The sequence below is a fragment of the Mirounga angustirostris genome, unplaced genomic scaffold, assembly GCF_029215605.1.
Source record: "Mirounga angustirostris isolate CCGP_5_RB_7025 unplaced genomic scaffold, mMirAng1.0.hap1 SCAF_9, whole genome shotgun sequence".
Taxonomy (NCBI): domain Eukaryota; kingdom Metazoa; phylum Chordata; class Mammalia; order Carnivora; family Phocidae; genus Mirounga; species Mirounga angustirostris.
The window spans coordinates 43,044,695-43,068,221 of NW_026991717.1; the positions used below are offsets into that span (position 1 = coordinate 43,044,695).

The 23,527-nt window shown below is 42.8% G+C and overlaps 1 protein-coding gene across 15 annotated transcripts in view; it reads right to left on the reverse strand.

Moving 5' to 3' along the window:
* TLN2 (talin 2) overlaps positions 1-23,527 on the reverse strand; it is a 430,586-nt gene that overhangs the window by 238,151 nt on the left and 168,908 nt on the right. For 12 of the 15 annotated variants that reach the window (XM_064570366.1, XM_064570365.1, XM_064570364.1 and 9 more), the window contains one exon: positions 18,965-19,049. The exons of the other annotated variants lie outside the window; for them this stretch is intronic. The gene's annotated coding sequence lies outside the window, so the exon portion shown is untranslated. The remainder of the gene's footprint in view (positions 1-18,964; positions 19,050-23,527) is intronic. 15 annotated transcript variants of the gene reach the window in all.

Genomic DNA, 23,527 nt, shown 5'->3' on the forward strand with positions numbered 1-23,527 from the left:
GAAAAAAGTCTCAGGAGCAGGCAGATTCATTATCCACTACATCTCAGGCTGCCACAGTTGCATAAGACCCAATCCAGTTGCTCCAACTCCTTGCCATAAAGACCCTGGGCTGAAAGATAAAACACAACACACTGCTGACCCGGTAAAGAACTTCTTGGCATTTGTTGCCGTTGTTCTCGAGGGTAAAAACAGATGGTAATTGTGCAGCCACTTCTTTGTTTAAAGAGAGCCTCAGAAGTCCAACAGGGACCCAAGGACAGTGCTTGTGTTAAGGAGAAAGCCCAGAAAACAACACTTCTTAGCAGTCACAGACCATGACATCGACCACATCATACAGAGTATTGATTCTTAATCAAAAAAAAAAAGGGGGGGGGGGGGGAAGAAGAAGGTTGGAAAAAATAATCAGCATCTCCCAGCACTCTGACAAAAGGGAAGCAAATTGCTCTACTAGCAAGACTAGGTCAGGCAGAGAGGTGTGAGCATGAGGGAGGATTGTCCATTCAATGACCAAGCAAAAGATAGCTACTACCTACCAGGGGCACACCACCATGTTAGATTGGAGGGGGTAGGTGGACACCCAGGGTAGGTGGTTAGATATATACACTAAATAGGAGACCAGATCTCCACCCCAATTAGGAGCTCATCACCGAGTTGGGGAAAGGGCCTACGATCCAAAAAAGATGATGACATACCCAGTGCCAAATCACTAATGATCTACCACCACCATCTTTGCTAACATTGACTAAGTACAGCTACAGTACCAAGTCCTTTCAAAACACTACCTCAGCTAATCCTCCCAAAATCATGGGAGGCAGACATTATTGCTCATTTCCACCTCACAGTTTATTAAACTGATCGGGATAAGGTCCACCACTTGCTCCTGACCATGCAGCCAGTAAGTGGTAGAGCTGGAAATCCAAAGCAACTTTGTTCAACTCCAAAGCTGATGTTCAGGCACTAGGTTACAAAAACTCTCCCAAGCCTTCAGACACTCTTTCAAGAATGATCCCCCTGGTTAGTGAGAGCCTGGAAGGCTCCCACAGGGAGGAGGGAGATGAGCTTCCAGAGAAACTTAAGGGAAAGAATCAGGAACATTCTAAGACAAGGAAAGGCCTTCAAAGACTGCGCAACTGCTTGGTGGGCTGTAGTCAAACAATGTCACCAATGTACACCAGTCACTTCGTAGGCCAGGCTTTAGTGACACAGGAATGACTAACTCACATGCGGTCCCTACCCTCCAGGGACTCACAATCTTGAGGGAGGCAGATCCCTCCAAGGATCTTGAGAGAATGGGTCTCTCAGGCAGGACATACTCCTGAGGCTTTGGAACTACTTGCAACCCCTACCATTCACACCTGAGCCCAGAACAGCAGGAGGGGTTTCTCTTCACCAGAGGGCATGGCTCAGCCCTAAGTCCATTTATAAAGTCAGTTTTCAGTTCCTGCACCATTCATCAGCTCTAAAATTGTTTTTCCCCAAATCTGATGTTACTTGCATTATTTCTACTTATGAGATGAAAAAGAGGCTTCATAAATATTTTAATATCAGCCTATCTTAAATTGGCATAGAGAATATAAATGGGATAATAAGATATAGTTATATCCATTTCCCTTCCTGCCCCCAGCTTTCCCATCCAGAAGAAATCAGCTTTAAAGTCATTATGTGGGAAAGAGTAAGGTAGGTGCCAGCCAAGAGGTGGGGCGGGGTGGGGGGGCGGGTATGCCACAGTGGTCCAGAACAGAGAAAAACTACAAGGGAGTCCACGGTGTTACACTGGAATTTCAAGTATTGGTGTGAATTCATGGTTTTCAAGACAGATAGATGAACAGACACATGCAGACAGACACAGAGACACAGCTGTGCATGCAAAGACAGGCACACAGTTAATCCCCACTATTTGCAGATTCTGTATTTGCAAATTCACCTACCTGCTAAAGTTTATTTGTAACCCCAACAGCACTTTCCTGGTTATTTGTGGACACAAGCAAAGTGACAAAAACAGAGTCATCTAGTGTATACGTTCCAGCTGAGGTCCAACAAGAGGACGTTCTGCCTTTCTGTTTCAGCTGTCAGCCTAACAAGTGTGTCCTTTTTGCAGTTTATTTAGTGTTTGATTTTTGCAGTTTTGTTGATGATTTAGCTGTTTAAAATGGCCCAAGCATAGTGGAACACTGTCTAGTGTTCCTAAGCCCAGGGAGGTTGAGATGTGCCTCAGGGAGAAAATGAGTATGTTAGATAAACTTCATGCAGGCCTAAGTGCTGGTGGCCGTTCAGTTCAATGTCAGTGAATCAACAATATATATTATATATGGTATCTTTAAATAGAGATACACATAAAACAAGGTAACGTTGTGACCAGAGACTGGCAAGCACCTGGCCCTATATTTCCCCTAAAAGCAATGGTTCCATGTTTGTCCCTGAGACCCTGTAGAACATAATGACTGTGAATAACAAGAATCTAATATATTCCCTAGCTCTGCCCACTGAGAAGCCCTGGGACTGAGGCTATCCTAATATCAAGGAGCACACTTAGGGCCCAGATCTTGGCTTCAAATTACCTTTCTCTAATAAAAACTACTAGGGCTCCACTGAGAAAGGACTGATTGTAGGGATGAGCAAAAGCAAGTTTTAATAAACATGGCACATCTTATAAAGTCAAGAATTGCCCGAAGAATGATGGGGAGGTGGCAAAAGGACACAGAAACCAGTTTGAAAGGGTTCCCACTGGCCAAATCAAGAATAACTTAAACACCAAAATGATAGTAATGGACATAGCTTAATGAATGCAATATGAAAACAGGAGTCTGTACCAATAAAAATCAATGAATAAATAAAAGTCTGAGGAGAAATGAGAAGGCTACCTAGTTAGTTCCAAAGTACCTCCTTAGAACGGGGGGTCGGGGGAAGGGGCCACCTCTTCGGAGGCAAAAGCTGGCCAACAACACCTGAATCATGGGATGATGTGATCCTCATCAATCATAAGACACATCTAGATTGCACGCCATCTGACAGTATGCAGAAACCACACAGCATCACGGCTGTGATATTCTTGCCAAAGAGGCAAAACGTGAATTTAATCATGAGTCAAGATACAACCCAAATGGAGGGATATACTACAAAATAACTGGCCTTCCATCTTCAAAAGGATCTAGGTCCTGAAAGTCAAGGCCAGGCTCATGGACTATCCTGACTAAAGAAGACAAAAGACACGAGGCAAGTAACCGCAACAAATGATTCTGAACGTGATCGTCCTGCTATAAAGGACTTGCAAGGGACATTTGGCAAAAGTGGAGGGCGCCTTAGGATTACATGGTAGCAATTTTGATGATTGCACTGTGGCTAGGTTCGAGGATGTCCTTTTACAGGACAAGTAATTGGAGGTGATTGTGCATTAGGCCAGCAACTTATAATTGGATGCTTCAAGGAACCATTCTTTGGCTGTACTTCCAGCATTTCTGTAAGTTTGGGATTAAGAGAGTTTTCCAAATATTTAAAAAAAAAAAGAAAAAAAAAGGTGTGTAACAGAGCAGTAAGCATGGAAAGAATGAAGCACACAGGGGCATTCTTCTTTAACTCTTCATCCACCCCTAAAGCCACATGCCCTCAGCTCATGCCCACAAGCCCTGCAGGCTAGTTGCACTGCCCCAGCTTCTCCCACACAGCCACTGTTCCTGCAAGAGTTCTCTACACTGACAGACCTCTAATTACTCACTGTATTCCTCGTCTGGCTTCCGATGAGCACTGCCAAGGGTGTTCAGGCATTCCCACTCCAGTCCTTACCTCTGTGCACCGCCCTGGACACCAGGGGCCACACTAGCAGATTCTCCCAATCTGTCTGACCCATTCCTGCTCAGTCTCCTCCACAGGCTCTCTTCCCTGCTTAAACCTCATGGCCCGTGAGTTCTCTCCTACTCCCTCTTCTGTACACCCTTGCCTGGTGGATGTCATCTGCTCTTGGGACTTGCATCCACCCGATCTACAGATCTGTCCCCTGTGCTCCTTATCCAAGTCTATATCATATCTTCAAGCCCTTTCACGAGCCTATCAATTTCATCTTACTCAAAAATAAATTCATCACTTCTCCCCATGCCATTACCCCTCCCAAACTTGCTCCCCTTCCTGTGTGCCTTATCTCAAGAGAACCAACATCCACCCAATTGCCAAGGCCACAGCAGAGAGAGTCATCCTTGACATGAGCCTCTCCTGCACTCCCACATTGGATAATCACCAAGTCCTGACCACCACCTCCTAAGAATCTCTCAATCTGTCCTCTTCTTCTGCCACAGAATACCACCATTCCTGCCCAAATTACTGCAACAGCTTCCCACTGGGCTCCCCACTTCTACTCTTAGTGCCCTTGAATATGTACTTCACATCTCACTCAGTGGCCTTCCTAAAGATATCAGACTAGATTCTACTCAGCTTTAACCATTTAAAGGATTCTGACTCTTCTTAGGAAAAAGTCTATACCCCTTGCTAGATATTACAAGATCTACTTTCAACTCTCTTAAACCCTCTGCACCAACTATTTTCAGTATTCTCCATCTCCACCTTGCTGGCAACAATGCCCCCAACATCCAGCAGAATGCCTGGTACTTTGTAGATCTTCAATAAATGCTTATTGGATGAGTTGGTTAAATGGCGGCGGGGGCGGGGGGGGGGTGGGGAGGAGGACAGCACAACCTAATTTTTAACACAAACACCAATCTTCAAATACACATTAAACAGGTCACTCAAGTCCTGGGCAAGGGCTTAACAAAAATGCCAGACAGGCTTTGCACAAAATTATTAGCAGCTCAAGATCAAGGTCTTTGAGGTTAAAGAGGAAGAAAAAAAGACATACTTGCTCACAGCCGTTCAGAGACTGGTTCTTGCTGTCACATGTCACAGTAGGACGTGATTCCACTTTACATACTGTGTGAGGCCCGCTGCCAATGGAGTGCTGACAGTTAACTCAGAAAGAGCGGGATAGCGGGTCCACCCAGGGACAGGGAGGCACACATGCACACACATGTGTGCAGGGCCCAGAGGGAGTCAGGTCAGCGCCACAAAGGGGTCAAATAAACCCGAAGGGATGAAGACCAAATTATAGGTAAAAATCAAATGAGAAATACTTATAGAAACTCACTTGGCACACAATGGTGTGGAAGGATATTTTTGCTCCTTTCATTATTCCCTAGGTTTTCCTAAAACTCCACTAATAGATGGCCACTCTGGAGGCTTGCTGAAGGATAGAGGCCCAGATGCTCCCAACTACTGCCACCCACTTACATTAGGTACTGCGGGGAAGTCAAAGGAGAGATGAAGCCAAGAAAAAACATGCAAAGGCAATGGAATTACGATCACTTTAGTGGAAAACCATCAGTGAAATGGCATCAGTAATCTCATTAAGGAGGAGGGGCCACACAGATGGGCCACCCTGCCATTAGCCTTTCAAGTCTCAGGAGGAGCTCTAGATGTCTGAATGACAAATAAAAACGTACCATGACTTCTGTGACCGCACGATGGTTCTGATGCCTATTAAGCATTTAGAAAGATTTTTCCCCTGGAGGAGAGAGAGTCTTGAGAGAAATCCAAGGGTGCTCGACGGGCAGGAGAAGGACCACAAACACACACACACACAAAGCACAGAAGAGAAGCAACATCCAAGGGACCCATGGCCAAGGATGAGAAAGTTAACAGCTGTGCAGACACCGAAGTAGCGTAACGACGTGGAAAATGCATCAGCAGATGAGAAGGTGGCAGAGGGCAGTCCAATCACTGATGGTGGTGTCTCCACACAGAGTCGCAGCCCAGCACGGATCACCAGCCATGTGCCAGGCCTGTGCCGAACACTACCACTAACTCCATTCCAAACAGAAGACACAGGGACAGAAAAGCAAATGTCGCTAATATCTATAAATCTAGTCGGTGGTGGAATTCAGACTTGAACCCATGTCTGCCCAATTTCAGAATCAATGACCACATCTAGTTCCTCACTTGTGCATGACTGCTCCCAACCAGATGGAAAGGGGGTACCCACTTAAACACTCATCGAAGAATCCAACAGCAAGGAACTCAGGCGGCAATGCTATGGTGAACAAAAGCCTAACCACTGCCCTTGCACTTGGCTTAGTGCCACCAATGCTCAAGTCAGGGATGATCAGGACAAGACTTTGACCTACTATCCTTTGTGGAGACAATATGTTCTCTAGGCCTGGATTCCACCATCACTGAACTTTTTAACTGTTCATCCACAGGTGTTCCTTTCCTAGGATGACACTAATTCCAACCCCCAAAAAGATCTTTCCAAAATGGCAAATGTTTCCTTACCAAATTCTTTATGTCAGCAGTAACACTGTTAACGAATACAAGTTAACTAGTAGCACAGGCATGGTACTTGTTACACCTGTTACTATTATCACTGTGCAAGTCTATCAAACTGTATCCTCTGTATCCAAGGAGGGGAGATTCGGATACTCTGTCCTTCAAATACCTACCTGTGGTAGCATGCATATCTGAAGCAGCAATTCCTGAAAATGAAAACGGAGGCAAACACAGGGGATTGGCTCGCTTGTAGCAGGCAGAGGCTGGATATATTGCCCAGACTCCTTTGCTGCTATGGAGCCCAAGAGGACAGACTCTCCACCAATGAAATGGGCTCACAGGGAACTTTGATTTGGAACGGAGTCATGGGGTAAAAAAGGCAGAGCGTAAGGGTATCCACAAAAAGCAAGGTCTCTTGGCAGAGGAGGCACAGTACAGAAGCTGGAGCCCATAGAGTGGGTTTCTAATTCAATAGCTTCCCACAGCAGCAAACAGCCACGGCAGTTCTCCCGAGTCTAGTAGGAGAAAATGGTTCTGGGGGTAGGGGGTATCCTAGAGGCTTAACCTAGAGCCAGTTCCTCCTCCACACCTTCCAAGGATTCTGGAAGCACTCATCCCCTGGATTCAATCTACTTCAGCTTCAACTCCCTAGAGTCGATTCTGTGTCTAGTACAGGAAATGTGAGCAATAACAAGAAGCTCATCACTTTTACTAGTTTATTAAATTCATAAAATATTAGGTATAAAATACTTAGCCACACAGGATAAAGAAACAAACTCAATTTATTTTAATTATATTTTGTTATAATATCATTTGGGCTAGGGCAATTCATATAAGCCATAGTATCACACAATTTTATAAACCTTAAACCTGCACTCTAATTCACCTCATTCATAAACATGAGATAACTTGACCTACTTTCTAATATATTCAGCTCCTTCTTGTCTGCATTAATCTGCAGTGACATTTTAAAAGTTGCTCTAATAATTTCCATTATATGAAAATGCATTTTTTCATTTATATCATCTTTGATTTTCCTCTCACAAACAAAATACCATTTTCTCAATAGTTAGCTGCAAATGTCACAGGAAAGGAGAGATACAAGACAGCTGACACAAAAGGCTCGTTGGTGAATGGGCTCAATCTTGGGTTTCTCAACGGGGTGAGGGTGGGAAATAGGGGCAGGAATGAGAGGACTCCGCCCTAAACCCTCACCATGATGGTGAGTTTGGTGCTCTCTTTGTATATAACCAATGGGAGATTAGAGAGTACAAATTTTATAAATAAATGCAAATTCCCTATCAAACAATAAAATGAGGCATCGCTTCTCAATAATTCTCTAATCTCAGGTAATTAAAAAAAAGAAGAAATCCACTCCCACAGACACCTTCAAATTACATCCATGTTGAGATCATCAGCAGCCTCCTGAACAGCCTGGGCTCTTTCCCTCTGACTGAGCCCTCTTTAATCCACTGTTGATAATCCTTTTGAGCAGGTCCTCCTTGGGCCCAAGAACTTTCTATGGCTCCCAAATGCCCAGAGCAGAGGTTGGCAAACTATGACAAATAAGCTAAGAATGATTTTTACATTTTTAAATGGTCGGGGAAAAAATTAAGAATTCTATTTCATAATACATGGTAACTTCATGCAATCCAAATTTCAGGGCCCATAAATCTAGTTTGCTTGGAACACAGCCCCACTCATTTATTTATGAATTTTCTGTGGCTGCTTTTTGTACTCTGACAGCAGACTTCAGTAGTCCCAACAGTGATGGTAGCTTTAAATATTTACAATCTGGGTCCTTTGTGGGGAAAAGGTTGTCAACTCCTACCCTGAAGTAGAAGATTGAAAGCCCTTGGCCTGGCAATACAGTTCATGGAAACCTACACTCCACCAACCTTCCTAAGCCTTTTACTTGAAGGCAGAATGTCTACTCCACCCAAAAGCTCGTCTCCATTTTTCCCAAGTCTAATTTCCCTTTCCTGTCCCAAAGCTCAGTTCATCCCAACAGCTTGCAGACATCCCTCTTTTTCCTCATAAAAAGAGTCACATTATATATATACTTTTAACTTTCATAAAGTTGGAAAAGACAAATGAATTTAAGAGTGCCCAAGGCTATTCCATATAGCACTATTCCTAGTAAGTAAAAGATGAAAAACATCACGTCCACCAAGAGGGCAGGCTGAGTAAGTTAAAGCAAACCCACACAATGGTGGGCTATGCAGCTGTGCAAAGGAGTGTGGATTTTCTCTGTGCACCACCATGGACAAAAGCCAGGATAGATTAAGTGAAAAAAGCCAGGTAGATCAAAATGTGTATAGTATACTATTGTATACCGGAAAAGAGAGGGATATGTAGATATGAAAGCACACACATATTTGTTGGTATCAAAAAACTGTGCAAGGATAATGATACACCACCTTACACCAGTCAGAATGGCTAAAATTAACAAATCAGGAAACGACAGATGTTGGTGAGGATGTGGAGAAAGGGAAATCCTCCTACACTGTTGGTGGGAATGCAAGCTGGTGCAGCCATTCTGGAAAACAGTATGGAGGTTCCTCAAAAAGTTGAAAATAGAGCTACCCTACGACTCACCAATTGCACTACTGGGTATTTACCCCAAAGATACAAATGTAGTGATCCAAAGGGGTACATGCACCCCAATGTTTATAGCAGCAATGTCCACAATAGCCAAACCACGGAAAGAGCCAAGATGTCTATCAATGGATGAATGGATAAAGAAGATGTGATATATATACACAATGAAATATTATGCAGCCATCAAAAAGAAAAAAGAAAAAACCCACCAAAATCTTGCCATTTGCAACAAACGACGTGGATGGAACTAGAGGGTATTATGCTAAGCGAAATAAGTCAATCAGAGAAAGACAAGTATATGATCTCACTGATATGAGGAATTTAAGAAACAAGACAGAGGAGCGTAGAAGGGAGGAAAAAATGAAACAAGATGAAACCAGAGTGGGAGACAAACCATAAGAGACTCTTAATCTCAGGAAACAAACTGGGGGTTGCTGGAGTGGAGGTGGGTGGGAGGGATGGAGTGGCTGGGTGATGGACACTGGGGAGGGTATATGTGCTATGGTGAGCGCTGTGAATTGTGTAAGACTGCTGAATCACAGACCTGTACCTCTGAAACAAATAATACATTGTATGTTAAAAAAAAAAGAAGAAGAAGAAGAAGAAGAAGAAGAAGAAGAAGAAGATAGTAGGAAGGGAAAAATGAAGGTGGGGAATCGGAGGGGTAGACGAACCATGAGAGACGATGGACTCTGAAAAACAAACTAAGGGTTCTAGAGGGGAGGGGGGTGAGGGGATGGGTTAGCCTGGTGATGGGTATTAAAGAGGGCACGTTCTGCATGGAGCACTGCGTGTTATACGCAAACATTGAATCATGGAACACTACATCAAAAACTAATGATGTAATGTATGGTGACTAACATAATAAAATTTTTTTTAAAAGTTCAAAAAAAAAAAACCCTGTGCAAGGATAAACCGTATTTTTTTCAAATGCTACATATGAGAAAGGAGGAAACAGGATGGCGAGGCGACAGGGGTAAAACCAAATACCTCTGAGTATGCCTCATATTATAGATGAGACTTGGAAATCATGACGATATTGCACAAAATCCAATTGAAAAGGGGAATCTCTAAAAACCAAAAATAAAATCAAACAATGAACCTAACTATATATACAGTTGGTGACACAATCACACAGGTAAGAACTATTGCAAACATCTTGATGACTAAGTCTGTTGTGTATGCAGCATGAAATAAAGCAAATGAAAAACTATGGTATCACTGAGAACTGGTGTGCAGGAAGGATCATAGATATAAAATTGATGAAGTAAAACCCTGTATACCTGAATTTTACTTAGAAGTATCTGTATGCACTAATAATTGGTTTTCTCCTTATATATAACATACACATAAACACAAACACACATATATAAATATATATGTACATATCCCTAGTTTGGTCTACTGAAAAGATCCAGAAGCAATGATGAATCCAATGACAATAAACATTCCTACTTTTCACACTGTACTTTCTAAATACCCAAAGGAACCAGGGTTGCTTGGAGAAGTAGTATGTCTAAATCCGGAGTAAGAAATAGGTAAGACAACCCTGTGACATTGTATCACACCAGGAAGAATACAAAAAAAGTTTTTGTCAAAAGGTCTTGGGAGCCAACTTGAATTAGTTGCTACTGGCCAAACATGGGACAATGCGAGTATCAGTAAGAAGATTAATTTGAAATGCATCAATTATATTTACACTGAAAAAAGAAAAACAAAAAATAAAACTTCAGTGATCACTGTTAGAGAATGCCACAGGGAACTCATTGTTTTGAAAAGATAGGGAAAATATCCTTTCCTACATGAACCTCAAGGTAAACAAGTAATTGACATCAAACTTGTCTTTATGTAATTCTTCTCAATACAAGTAAGGAAGGAATGACAGAACTGGGAATCACTATTTTGCAATCACTAATAAATGAAAGGATACAGGCAATGATTGATGACCAATAATATCACAAAAAGAGAGACCACCAGTGACTATATATTTAATGAAAATATGTTGCCTGCATATGATGTAGCCTTGACTAAAAAGAAAAAACATCCAGATCTGAATCTGACCAGAACTCAAGCTTTAACACATCATAGAAAACACAAGGAACAGAGAAGTAAGTTAAATGGCACCAGGGAGAAGAAATAATTAAAATTCACACTATGGGAAATTCTATAGTAGAGTTTCTCAACCTCAGGACTATCAACATTTTAGGCCAGATAATTCTTTGCGGGGGGGGGGGGGGGCTGCCCTGTGTACTGTAGGATTTTAGCAGCATCCTCAGCTTCTACCCACTAGATGCCAGTAATCACCAACCCCCCGACATTATGACAACTAAAAATATCTCCCAACATTGTCAAATATCCTCAGGTGGGGGAGGGAGATCATTCCCATTTGAGATTCTCTGCTCTAAAGGACAAACAACCCAGTTTCTTCAACAAACAAATCACAGGGGCCGGGGAGGGGGTGGGGGAAGCAGGGAAGGGAGAGATGGAGTGGTCAGGATAGATTAAAAGGAGATTAGAGATATATCTGTCAATTGCCATGTATAAGCCTTATTTGGATTCTGATTCAAAGAAACAAAAAAAGTATGTAGGACAACAGAAAACTCAAACATTAATTTGATATTTAATGATATTGTGGAAATACTGGTAAGTTATTTTTATTTTTTTATTGGGATAAGGTATACGTCCTATCTTTAAAGGACATACACTGAAATACTAATAGAAGAAAAAAGTAGAATAGCAAAGATGTACTTCAAAATCATGAGTGGGAAGAAAGAAGGGTATAGACGAAACACAACTAAGGTTAACCCCTGTTGAACCTGGGTGGTGGACCCATAGTTGACTATAAAATTCTCTTCACTTTTGAATGTGTTTGAAAACTTTGGTGAGAAAAGGTATGAATAATCGATCTGGCAGGAAATTCCACTCCCACTCTGCTCAGTGAGCAAGCAAGCCCCAGAAAGACCATGGGAGAGACACAAGAGTTTTCAGCAACTGAGCAAGCCCAGGGAAGGAAGTTTCTCTTGGGGCCCTATCGGGATCCCAGAAGTCATTCTATAGTTTACAACATGGCCCTTAAACGCAGGCGCCACCTACTTAGCAGCACAAGCTCTTGCAGAGGGACAAAAGCTCACTCTGCTGGACTGACTAGGAGAGAGAATACCAGCTCCTCATGTGACACCTTCCCAAGGGGCGTTCAGGAGCAATTTTGTCTATAAGGGATTTTTGCTTCCAGCACTGATTTTAAAATTTTACCCTCACTTTTCATACCCTGAAAAAAGAGAAAAAACACATTTACCTGCATGAAAGATATGAAATTTTAGTCACCCTCAAGGAGTCCAAGTCCCTGCCAACCCCACCTCAGAACTCCATTATAGGTGAGAAAACATCAATTTCTATCTTGTTTAACCCACTGTGGTTCATAGTCTATTCTGCGAGAAGTAGCAAAACTTAAACCAATTAACCCAGAAATAAATGCTACTTTCTCTTGGAAACCACCTCTTCCCCCTTAGAAACATCTCCTTCCTCTGAACTTATCTCCTTCTGCTTATCTGTCAGATGCCTCTGCATCCATGAAACGTGCAGGCCAAACAAACAAGGCCCACATCATTATAGATGCTCCAGGGCCGATTTGTACTTCTGTCCTCCCTAGTTCAGAGCACTGAATATGCTTCCTCTAAATCCAAACTCCTGAGAACAGTGGCCAACAGGGAGACAAGGGCCTTACTTTCACACAGCTCATGCCCCAGGCCTGCATCAAACCTTCCAAAGAGCCAGCAAAATGAATTGAGCATCCTGCTTGACCCCAATGCCCAGAGCCAAAAGGTCTCCTACAGGGGAGATGGAGTCATTTTTCACTACTTAGAGGTAAATGAATGGAAGAATATGTAACTAATTTGGGGAATATTCAGCATCAGATAATTTTAAAAAAGCATTTGAAACCTTATTCCCTTCTCCTGCTCTTTGAAGGGTTGGGTTCTGTCCCACTCTTCTAGAAGCTACATTCTAACTGTGGGAGAAAGTTTTGATCAAGATTTAAACTGTGCAAATAGATTTGGTCCTCTAAATAATTTTTTAAAGATTTTATTTATTTGACAGAGAGAGAGAGATCACAAGCCGGGGGGGGGGGGGGGCGGGCAGGGCGGGCAGGGGGCAGAGGGAGAGGGAGAAGCAGGCTCCCGCTGAGCAGGGAGCCTAATGCAGGGCTCAATCCCAGGACCCTGGGATCATGATCTGAGCCAAAGGCAGACACTTAACCCACTGAGCCACCCAGGCACCCCTAAATAACTTTTTTTAAAAAGATTTTTTATTTATTCATCTGAGAAAGTGAGCCAGAGAGCACGAGCCGGGGGAGGGGGGCACGGGGGAGGGAGGGAGAAGGAGAAGCAGACTCCCCGCTGAGCAGGGAGCCCGATGCGGGGCTCGATCCCAGGACCCTGGGATCATGACCTGAGCCAAAGTCAGATGCTTAACAGACTGAGGCATGCAGGTGCCCGCCCCCCACCCCAAATCACTTTCACACAAATGTCAAGGGACCTGTATGACTGAAGATTAGTGATCTTTGTATAATGGAACCAAAAATGTCTCATACAGATTATAACCCTACTTGATTAGCACCCTATCCTATCCTTATAATCAATAAATATAAAAATTACAAATAGCCAACACAGAATTAGATTGTTCCAAGTTCTTAGTAGGGTAACCTTGGACTGCTTATCACTACTGTATTTTAATGTAGGAAATTATTCTTGGTAACCACTGCAACAAGGTAAATGCTGACCCCGATCTATGCATTGAGATTGGACTTCAGGGATGCCTGGGTGGCTCAGTCAGTTGGGCGGCTGCCTTCAGCTCAGGTCATGATCCCAGGGTCCTGGGATCGAGCCCCGCATCGGGCTCCCTGCTCAGCAGGAAGCCTGCTTCTCCCTCTGCCTGCAGCTCCCCCTGCTTGTACTCTCACTCACTCTCTCTCGCCTGTGCTCTCTCTAGCAAATAAATAAATAAAATCTTTAAAACAAAAAAAAAAAAAACAAGATTGGACCTCAGTAAGGCCAGCTATCTCTTCCATAAGTCAACTAGGTGCTGCTCTAAAGATTTCCCTTTCATTCTCCGCTTACTTCAGAGCGTAAAGTGAATGGGTCAGTCTGTTTGGTAAGTAAGCGCTACCTGCACTTAGGCAGCAGGCATTAAAGCCACAACTTAACAGAGGGACCTAGAGTAACTCCACCCGCTCAACCATGGGCTATCTGCCTATAAAGCAGATGACCAACTCAAAGGGTCAAAGCACCTTTTCCCCACTTCCCAGCAGGGTTGAGGATATATGAAGCCCCATTTCTCACTTCAAATTCACAAAGGGAACACGGAGTAGGTAAGGATCACCACAGTCCCATTTCCAGTCACAGAATTCTGTATAATGAGTTCTTGGCCCCGGAGTATACCCACAGCAAGGACGGGGCTGGAATTAAGCAGAGCTATTTTTCTTAGAGGGGCAGCAATTGTCTCGGGAGGGGCCGGGAGGGAGGGGAGGTCTGGTGTGTTGAGGAAAGGGTGTAAGATGTTGCAGAGAGGGACAAATCTTTTCTCACCTATGAAACCACACCTATGCCCCCAGCTCACCCCAGGATCTAAGAAGCACTTGCCCGCGGAGGCCTTGGAGGAGTCTCTGATCCAGATCTCAACTTCTTCACGGAAGCAGTGACGATGCTTCTGTCCCACAGGGCTGGTGTGAGGATTTCAACAGACACCAGGCTTCAAATACCTAGATGCCTAACACATCAGATCCTCAATACATGATGGCTAATTTTAAACACCAGCTTATTGGCCCTTCAAAGACACCAGAGCCTGAAGCTATTATTCCAACAGTGGTCAGCTTTCCCTGGCCGAGGGCACTTGCTCAGAGGCAGGCAGCATACCTTGAGATCAAATGGTTCTGGAGGAAGATGGAGGGCAGGGGGCTGTGGGAGTAAGACCTCCAAACATAAAGCGGGTTTCCAGGAAGGATGGGAAGACTGAGGGGCTACGCAAACCTGAGGCTGAGCCCAAAACGGCTGGTGTCACGTAAAAGGGAGAATCGGTTCAAACATGCTCCACGGAGGTGTGGGGCCATCAGGCTCAGAGAGGAAGGACTATAATCTCACCACAGACTGGGCTGTGACAGGAATGGATGCTACCTTGATCACAACACAGTAAATGCTGTTCTGGATTTCACATGCAGAATCGAGTCACAGGTAAAATCATGGAAGCCCTCACTAACGACAAAATATTACCAACTCTGAGCACTAGAAAATCAAAGGTACAGGGGCGCCTGGGTGACTAGGCCTCAGACTCTTGGTTTTGACTCAGGTCATGATGTCAGGGTGGTGGGATTGAGCTCCCCGTTGGGTAACCCACTCCGTGGGGGTCTCTGCCTCTCCCTCTTGCATGCTTTCTCTCCCTTGCATCCTTTCTTTGGGAAAATCAAAGGTACAGCTGCCCCAAATGGAGAGGTGGATGGGGGCGGGGGGTGGTAAACAAGAAACAGCCTATATAGGAGACAGAACAAGAACGGAGAAGGCCGCTGAGGTACAGGGAGGAAGCAGCTATAGGACTGAAAATGGGAATCAGCTGCAGGGAGGAAGGGAGACAGGGATGGTCAGGGTGAGCTCATCAGCAATCACAACAAGACACCATTAACAGCTCTTAAAACTGATAACGTGAGAACTGGTGTTGCAAGCATAATATTTATCTATGTGGAAGTCACAAAAGTGAAAATGATCTGCAGGGAAAAAAAAAGGTGGTTGCTTCTGAAAAGGAAGACTAAGTGAAGGAAGAAGTGGGGTAAAAAAACGTTTGTTGCTTTTCATTCTAAGCTGTTCTGCAGGATTTTCTATTTTTAACCATTTGCATGTATTACTTTGACTTATATTGTTTTAAATGAAAGATCCTCTCTAAGACTATTGCTTAGATCATAGCAGTAGGGTTTTTCTCAACCTTTACCACTGCAGCTGGCCTTACAGTGTGCTTACTTCTATTTTAAAGTCATGTTTAAACTCTGCAAGTAAACTAGTCATTTAATGGTTCTGGAAAGCTGTCCAATTCTGATTTGTGGCAAACAGAACAGCTTTGATGATATTAGGTCTTCAGAATATGGGACTTCACAGCTAAAACTCAGGATTTTTAAAGGTTTGTGTTCTGTTGAGGAGTTCTATAGGAGTTCTGTTGAGGATTAAATAGGAGACTATTTAAATGCAGATACAAATATTACAGAGCGCTTAAATCCACGAAATCTGATCTATTCTGAGAAAAGCCTCAAATCTTGAGCTCTCCACATGGCTGCCTAACTTTGAAAGAAATTAACTGATGACCATAATTAGCCAAAAGTGTAAGGAAACAGCATATTCTATTATACTCATGTATTCTTAGGTTTAATTATGAAAAACAATCTGGAAATCATTGTTGTTCTGTAACATTTACGAGGCACAGAGAGCAGAGTGAGGAGCCTAGCACATGTCCAGGAACCCTGATCAAGGATGTGCTGCTAATTAGGATGATGCTAATTAGGACTCCCAGCCACTCAGGGAGCCCACAGGGGGGTGAGCAAGTGGCAGTGCCTACAGCCAACAAGCAGAGGAATCCAAAGAATCCAGCTAATGGAGGATGGCAGGAAGACAAAAGTGCATAAGAGATTACATTTTTAATGAAGAAAAATAAGCACAGGAATGCACCTTCACTGATGTCATAGCTTTTAAGGGACTGATACAGAGTGACAAAGAGCTATGTAGATCCTGCTTTGAATTTTATAGATTCAAGACCCTCTCTGAAAACAGCCCTGGGAATTCAAAATTCCCAGAAAGCCAAAAACAATGTTTTTCATTTAAAATTGGTTTTTAAATATTTTTCTTACAAGCCTGCAGGGAAAATGGAGATAAGTTCAGAATATTACTTTTTTCTTTTCTTAAACCCAGAATACATCACGAGTCATTAAGTACAATGCTAAACAAGTCATTTATCATGTGTCCCTCGCCGTCTACATTTTATCAATCTCTCTCTTCTCTCTCATGCACACAACCCTTTAAAAGCACACGTTTTTTCCTGGGAAACATGGCGGTCTCCAATTCTTAATTGTTCATCCCTACAAGATCTCACCCAGCAGCGCCTGGCCTTCTGAAATACTCAGAACACGACTGATTGATTGTATTTTTCATTCATTAAGTTGTATTCAGACTCAGCCAGGCCCAGGTCCCTTAAAGCAATTCTCCTCTCTCTGGTTTATGTCAAAATAAAAGCTCCTGCTAGCATTTATTCACGACTTTAGACACTCACCAAAGTGTCAAGATTTCAGGTAATTTCTCATATTCTTACACGTTTCAGACAAATGTTTCTGTCGTTGTTGTTTGATCTAGTTTTTCCCTAAAAAGGGCAGTGAAATAAATATCCCCAGGAAGCAACCCAAATGAACCATACAAATCAGGCAGTAAACTAAGAGAGTTGGGTTGACAGGAGGGAATACAAGGTAAGTCTGTCAAATTTCATTTAAGTTTCCAGAAAATAGGAATGTTAAAGGAAAGTCAGAAATCTCTGGGGGAGGAATTCCAAAGGACTGCACCACTGTGTTCCAATCAATGTAGGCCACAGTATAATTTCACAGAACTTTCCAAAGCAGCCGGGATTATGTAGGCATCCTGAAAGAGGTGTAATTGTTGCTCCTTCCCCACATTATTTTCCTGTCCTAGTCATTCAGTCCTCCACCCATGCTGCGCCCCATACACATCCCTACACCCCATGGAGAAGTAAATGGAAAGTACAGTTTTCCATTCTGTATGGACCCATGGCAAAAGAATGCACTTGGCACACTGCTTTCAGATCTGAAATCCTGGGAAAACCTTAGGTCTGCTGTGCTTCCTGCCCAGTGTGCCCAGGCCCTTTCATCAAACAGGACCTCCTAGTGCCCCCTGTAGGTCCTCAAAAGGCAACATGCACAACCAGATGGGTCCTGGGCAGGACAGCTCCCTTCCTCTTCCCCATTCTATGTACATGTGATCCCACTGCTCTCAGCTCAGAACTCTTGGCCATATCCTTCACCGCTACCCAGCCCTACCCTCCTCACACACGATCTTTGCACTGGTCTCCCTGGAGTCAGGCATCCAGGCCACCACATCCCTAGCTCTCAGTGTCCCCACATTTCAGGTACACACCTATCTGTCAGATACCACCTGGCCAGAGGCTGCCCACAATGGTGGGAAGGGAGGATTCTGTACGCTTTTATCCAACAACTTAAAACACTGTCGAGTTTATTGATTTTTTAAGATTTTATCTATTTGTCAGAGAGAGAGAGAACACGAGCAGTGGGGAGGAACAGAGGAAGGGGGAGAAGCAGGCTGGGCTGGGCCAGCCTTCGTTTTACAGATGAGTATATGAAAACCAGTAAAGATCAACCTGTCCCTAGTTGTGCAGCTGGTCAGGAACAGAACCGGTAAGCCTGGTGTGTCACAATATGGTTTTTGAGTGTAGGGGCATAAACCACCCCTTCTTAACCTGTCAAAGGTCGATCCAGGCATACCGAGGACCTGCAGAAGATCACCTTTGTCCCTGCCGAGGGTACATCACACACGGCTACTTGGGATCATGCAGCCCTACCCAGGACTATCAAAGAGAGAAAGCCATAACCTATGCCCAAAGTTTATCTCATGTTAGAGCAACTGTGTGCCATCCCTGGAGGGTTCCAAGAACCACCAAGCAGTTTCACGGTGCAAAGACTACTACAATTTTCTACATTAATTCCTTATCCCATACTTCAAAAATGAAACGTTTATAAAGCCCACGGGTGTGAATAAATGAGAATTCATGCAGGGAGGCTAAACACAGCTCCTCATCCCGTCTTGAAGGCCCCTATCTTCACCCTACCCAACTACCAGGTGGAAAAAATAAACATCAATGCAAGTAGCAAGACCGGCAGCAACATGCCTGCCTCAGAAAATGTCAAATGAGATAGTGTAAGTGACAATGTTTCAACACTTATGTTTTTATCAATGCAGGGGAGCGGCTAATGATAAGAAGATATATTTTTTTTTCAAGGACTCACCTGAATTCTCAGTTTATGTAAAGAGTTGATTTCCCGGAAGATATCCTAAAGCATCTGAGAAGCCTTCCAACACCAATACCTAAAACTAATAAAAATCATCGGAATCAAGTTATGTTAGAGATGTCAGTTTTTGGAGAAAAAAAATCTCAATCTATACATTGGTCATTTCCCCCCACACTAAGCATGAAAGGAAGTAACTCAGGAAACAATGAATTTCCGCTACAACACATGGGCTGGGAATTCTCTTTACCAACAGGGAATTGAGGTCCCAAGACAGTTATTTCAAAGACCAAAATTATGTTACTGTTGTCAAAGAGGTAAAAACACATTTTTTCCCCTTCCCTGTGGTAGAACTACTTAATGGTTTCAAATTTAAACAAAGACCCCATATATACATTCCCTCACCCACTTGCCCCCACCCCCAGTGTTTAAAACAGAGATCAGGCACTCTTAGTCCTTTTTAAAATGAGCTTATATGAGCTCTTCTTGTCTCATTCACCCTATTCCTACGTAGTTTCTCTAACGTGTCTGTGACGTGGCCCCTTCTTGCTTCAACTGACCCCATCCATTCCCAGTTCTCTGAGCCATTCACAACTGACCAGTTAGCACCTCAGTCCCTGGAAACCCAATTTGAAGCAGAGAAGCAGCACCATTAACTGCAAAAGTCAAAATGTCTCAGCCACAGTTAACAAACAGGTATCTGAGGGACAACATGCATGTGAATCAATGAAACAGAACAGCCAGATACAGAACCAAGTATTCATACGAAATACACCAAGTATATAAGGAATCATATCTGGGTAGGTGTGTGAGACTGGTTCATAAATGGTGCTGGTTAGCTATCGAGGAGGGAAAGAACAGTCTAGATCTCTACCAGTGAAAAAATAAACTCCAAATAGAATCAGAGGAGTACGAGAATACACTAGTAATTTTATAATATACAGACAGAAAAGGCCTTTCTAAACATGACATCAGGGGCGCCCGACTGGTTCAGTTTGTAAAGTGCACGATTCTTGATCTCGGGGTTGTGAGTTCGAGCCCCACATTGGCTGCAGAGATTGCTTAAAAATAAAATCTTTAAAAATAATAAAAATAAACCTGACATCGAAAACTGAAACTATAAAGGACTGAGACATTTGGCTGGCTACCTTTATAAAATCTCCAATTTATGAAAAAAACCCTTAAATTTATGAATGGCAAAATTAAGTCAAAAATAAAAGCAAAGAACAAAAGGTGATATTTCCATCCAAGGGTGAAATAAGAAGCTAGGTAAAATATTTACACAACATACACATAAAGGTTGCTATCCTGATTAAGCAAAAAATTAAGCAGTAAGAAAATACTCCCCTCGAAATGGACAAAGCCAATAAACTTTCCATGAAAAGAATTATAATAGCAATAAACATGTGAAAAAATAACCAACTACACTAACAATGAAAAAATACACCTTTAGAAAATTGAGGGTTTTTTTAACCTGTCAGACTGATAAAGATGTCAAAGACTGGTAACGGCCAATGTTACAGACGTAGCTCATGATGTAACCCACCACTTATTTTGTCCACGTGTGAAATGACACATTCTTTGATCCAGCATTGCTACCTCTAAGGATTTACTCAAAGTAGTTAACTAACTGTATAAGCGGAAAGGTGGACATACATAGCATTATTAGTAATTATGAGAGAAAACAAGTCAATGTCCTCAAGATTCACAAACAGGAGACATGTGAAATAAACCATACAGACACTGGAAATAATGATAGAGGTAGGTCTGTATTTATTGATATGAAAAGATATCCACGTGAATAAAATAGGTAAATGACCATGCACACTGTGATTCCATTTGTATGTGCATGTTCCCAGATGTCCTAAGACTTATCTAGAAGGATGTTTATCAAAACAGTTACAATTACCCCTGATTATTGACATTTCAGAGGATTTTCACTTCTAATACTGTTTGAATTTCTTATAATGAGCATGATTTTTCCAAAGAATACAATGGAGCCGTATTTAAATCCCATGCTCAAGTGTCAAGTGTTACACTACATAGATTTCTACTTGCTTTTTGCCAGTTTTTCTCTCCAGCTAGTGAATTTGTATCACAAATGTGCTTGTAATGAACCCTGACTAGAGTTCCCTTCCTCATCTCCAGCTCCTGTTCATTCCCCAGAGCCACCCCGTCTTGGCATTTGGGTTTCTAAGACACACGTGTATCATTATAAATGCCCCCCCCTTTTTGAAGGTAAGCAGCTCAATTTAGTTGGTTACTTGTGACCAAATGAGTACCACATAATACAGCGCTGCTTTTTATTTTCCATCTTCTCAATCATCCCATCCCATTTGAAAATAGTTCAGTAAACCGTGTAATCACAAGAATGAAGATTTATCACATACAATGTCATGTAATGTTTATGACCTACAGCTGAAGAAACTGAAGCAAGAGACTCAAAGCTAGTAGAACAAAGGCAAAACTCTTTCAAGAGACAGGTAGATTCATTCCTGACTGATAAGAGAACTGATGAAAAGACTATTTGAATAAGAATAAAAACAAATGGGACATACTTGTCCAGATGGGCCATTTCTATGGTTAAAATATCCTCCACTATAATTTTTTTTTTAAATATTTTATTTATTTATTTGACAGAGAGAGACACAGCAAGAGAGGGAACACAAGCAGGGGGAGTGGGAGAGGGAGAAGCAGGCCTCCCGCAGAGCAGGGAGCCCGATGTGGGGCTCGATCTCAGGACCCTGAGATCATGACCTGAGCCGAAGGCAGACGCTTAACCGACTGAGCCACCCAGGCGCCCCTCCTCCACTATAATGTTTTAACCACCTCACTGATTTATTTTTATTGGATTATGTTTATCTATGAAAAGCCTTTTTTTTTTCTTTTAGACTATAAAATACAGTAATGTTTTCCCATAATGGGACCATTATGTTCAATTTATCTCCAGCAAACAAATTTATTCTTCTCATTGCCCTATTTTTAAAGGTTGAGAAGTTCCACATAATGCATGAATCCTCCTAATACCAAAATTATAAACCTGGTTAAAAAGCTATAATCCCTTGTAGACATACAAATCCCTTTACAGGTGTGTTGGATGTAAAGTACAAATCTAATTAATCCTTCTCCATCTCCTGGAGGCTCCCTCTCTCCCAAAAACAATGTCCCTAGAAAGTAGACAAAAGGACAAGAACCACTATCCAATTTCAGAAATGAGTAATCATGAGCCTTAACCAAGGATCTGTGTCTCCAGGGTATAACTCAGACAAACGCACAGGCCACCCAGGGCCATCCACTGGCCTCTTTCTTCTCACCCCTCCTCAGTCCAAAGGCCTCTTTCCAAATGGATAGTTGGGGGCAGGGGAATGGGGAGCCAGACAAGTCTACATCTGAGGCTGAGACATATCAGGATTTGAGACAAAATATTGCATTAAGGGGAGCACAGTGGTTAAAGGTAGAGAATGATCCTGGATCTGTCATTTACTCGTCACTTGGCCTTGATGTGCCTCAACCTCTCTGTGCCTCAGTTTCCTCCTCTGTAATAATGCCCAGCACAAGAGCTGTTTGTGAGGATTAAGGAAGACAGTCCATCTAAAGCAATCAGCAATACTCAAGAATCAAACTTGGTGGGAGCACTGATGGGAACAGCCCATGGTAGAAACTCATTGTTCATTGCCTGATCATAGTAAGGTTCCTAAAAGAACTCTGGAACAGAATATGTATCTACCTAGGACAATTACTTATTAAAAGTGCTTATTTTTAACATGCATAAGACCCTTCCAATTAAATAGAAACTTAATTTAAAGGTACCAGAAGAATATTAAGGACCTCCACCTTAAAACAGACTTCTTTGAATCATCATCGGATATATCATTTGGCAGCTCCCACGTTGTACCTTTTCTGAGCATTTTGAGAGAGGCACAGGTAGATGTGACCAAAAGGCGGCAAAAGCTACTGACTTGTCACCATCAGCAGGACATTATGACTGGACTTAAGTGCTTTTGTATCCTGGACCACGTGCTCCTTGCTCCAAGAAGCTTCAACACACCTCTCAAGAGTCCTTGGTCACTCATCACCAGAGCAGATATAGTAATACTTCGATATTTCAGACACAGAAATGAAATGAGAATGTATAGGGGCTCCTGGGTGGCTCAGTCAGTTAAGCGTCTGCCTTTGGCTCAGGCCATGATCCCAGGATCCTGGGATTGAGCCCCGCGTCGGGCTCCCTGGTCAGTGGGGAGTCTGCTTCTCCCTCTGCCCATCCCCCTACCACTTGTGCTCTCTGTCAAATAAAATCTTTAAAAAAATGAGAAAATATAAAGTTCTTAACTCAGTGCCTTAGAACAAAGTGCCCCCAAAATGGTACATCCACTACTGATTATCATCTTAACAGCACTGAAGAAACAAAACTCGTATTAAGTAATCTGACTGAGACCATACAAGGTATTTTTTCACTGTGAGGGTTTTATGGACACTTGTTTTCCACATTTCACTCAGCATAATCCACACAGCAGTGTGGGGCCAAGGTGAAGGGGGATCTGAGGAGGCAAGAAGGTTTCTAGC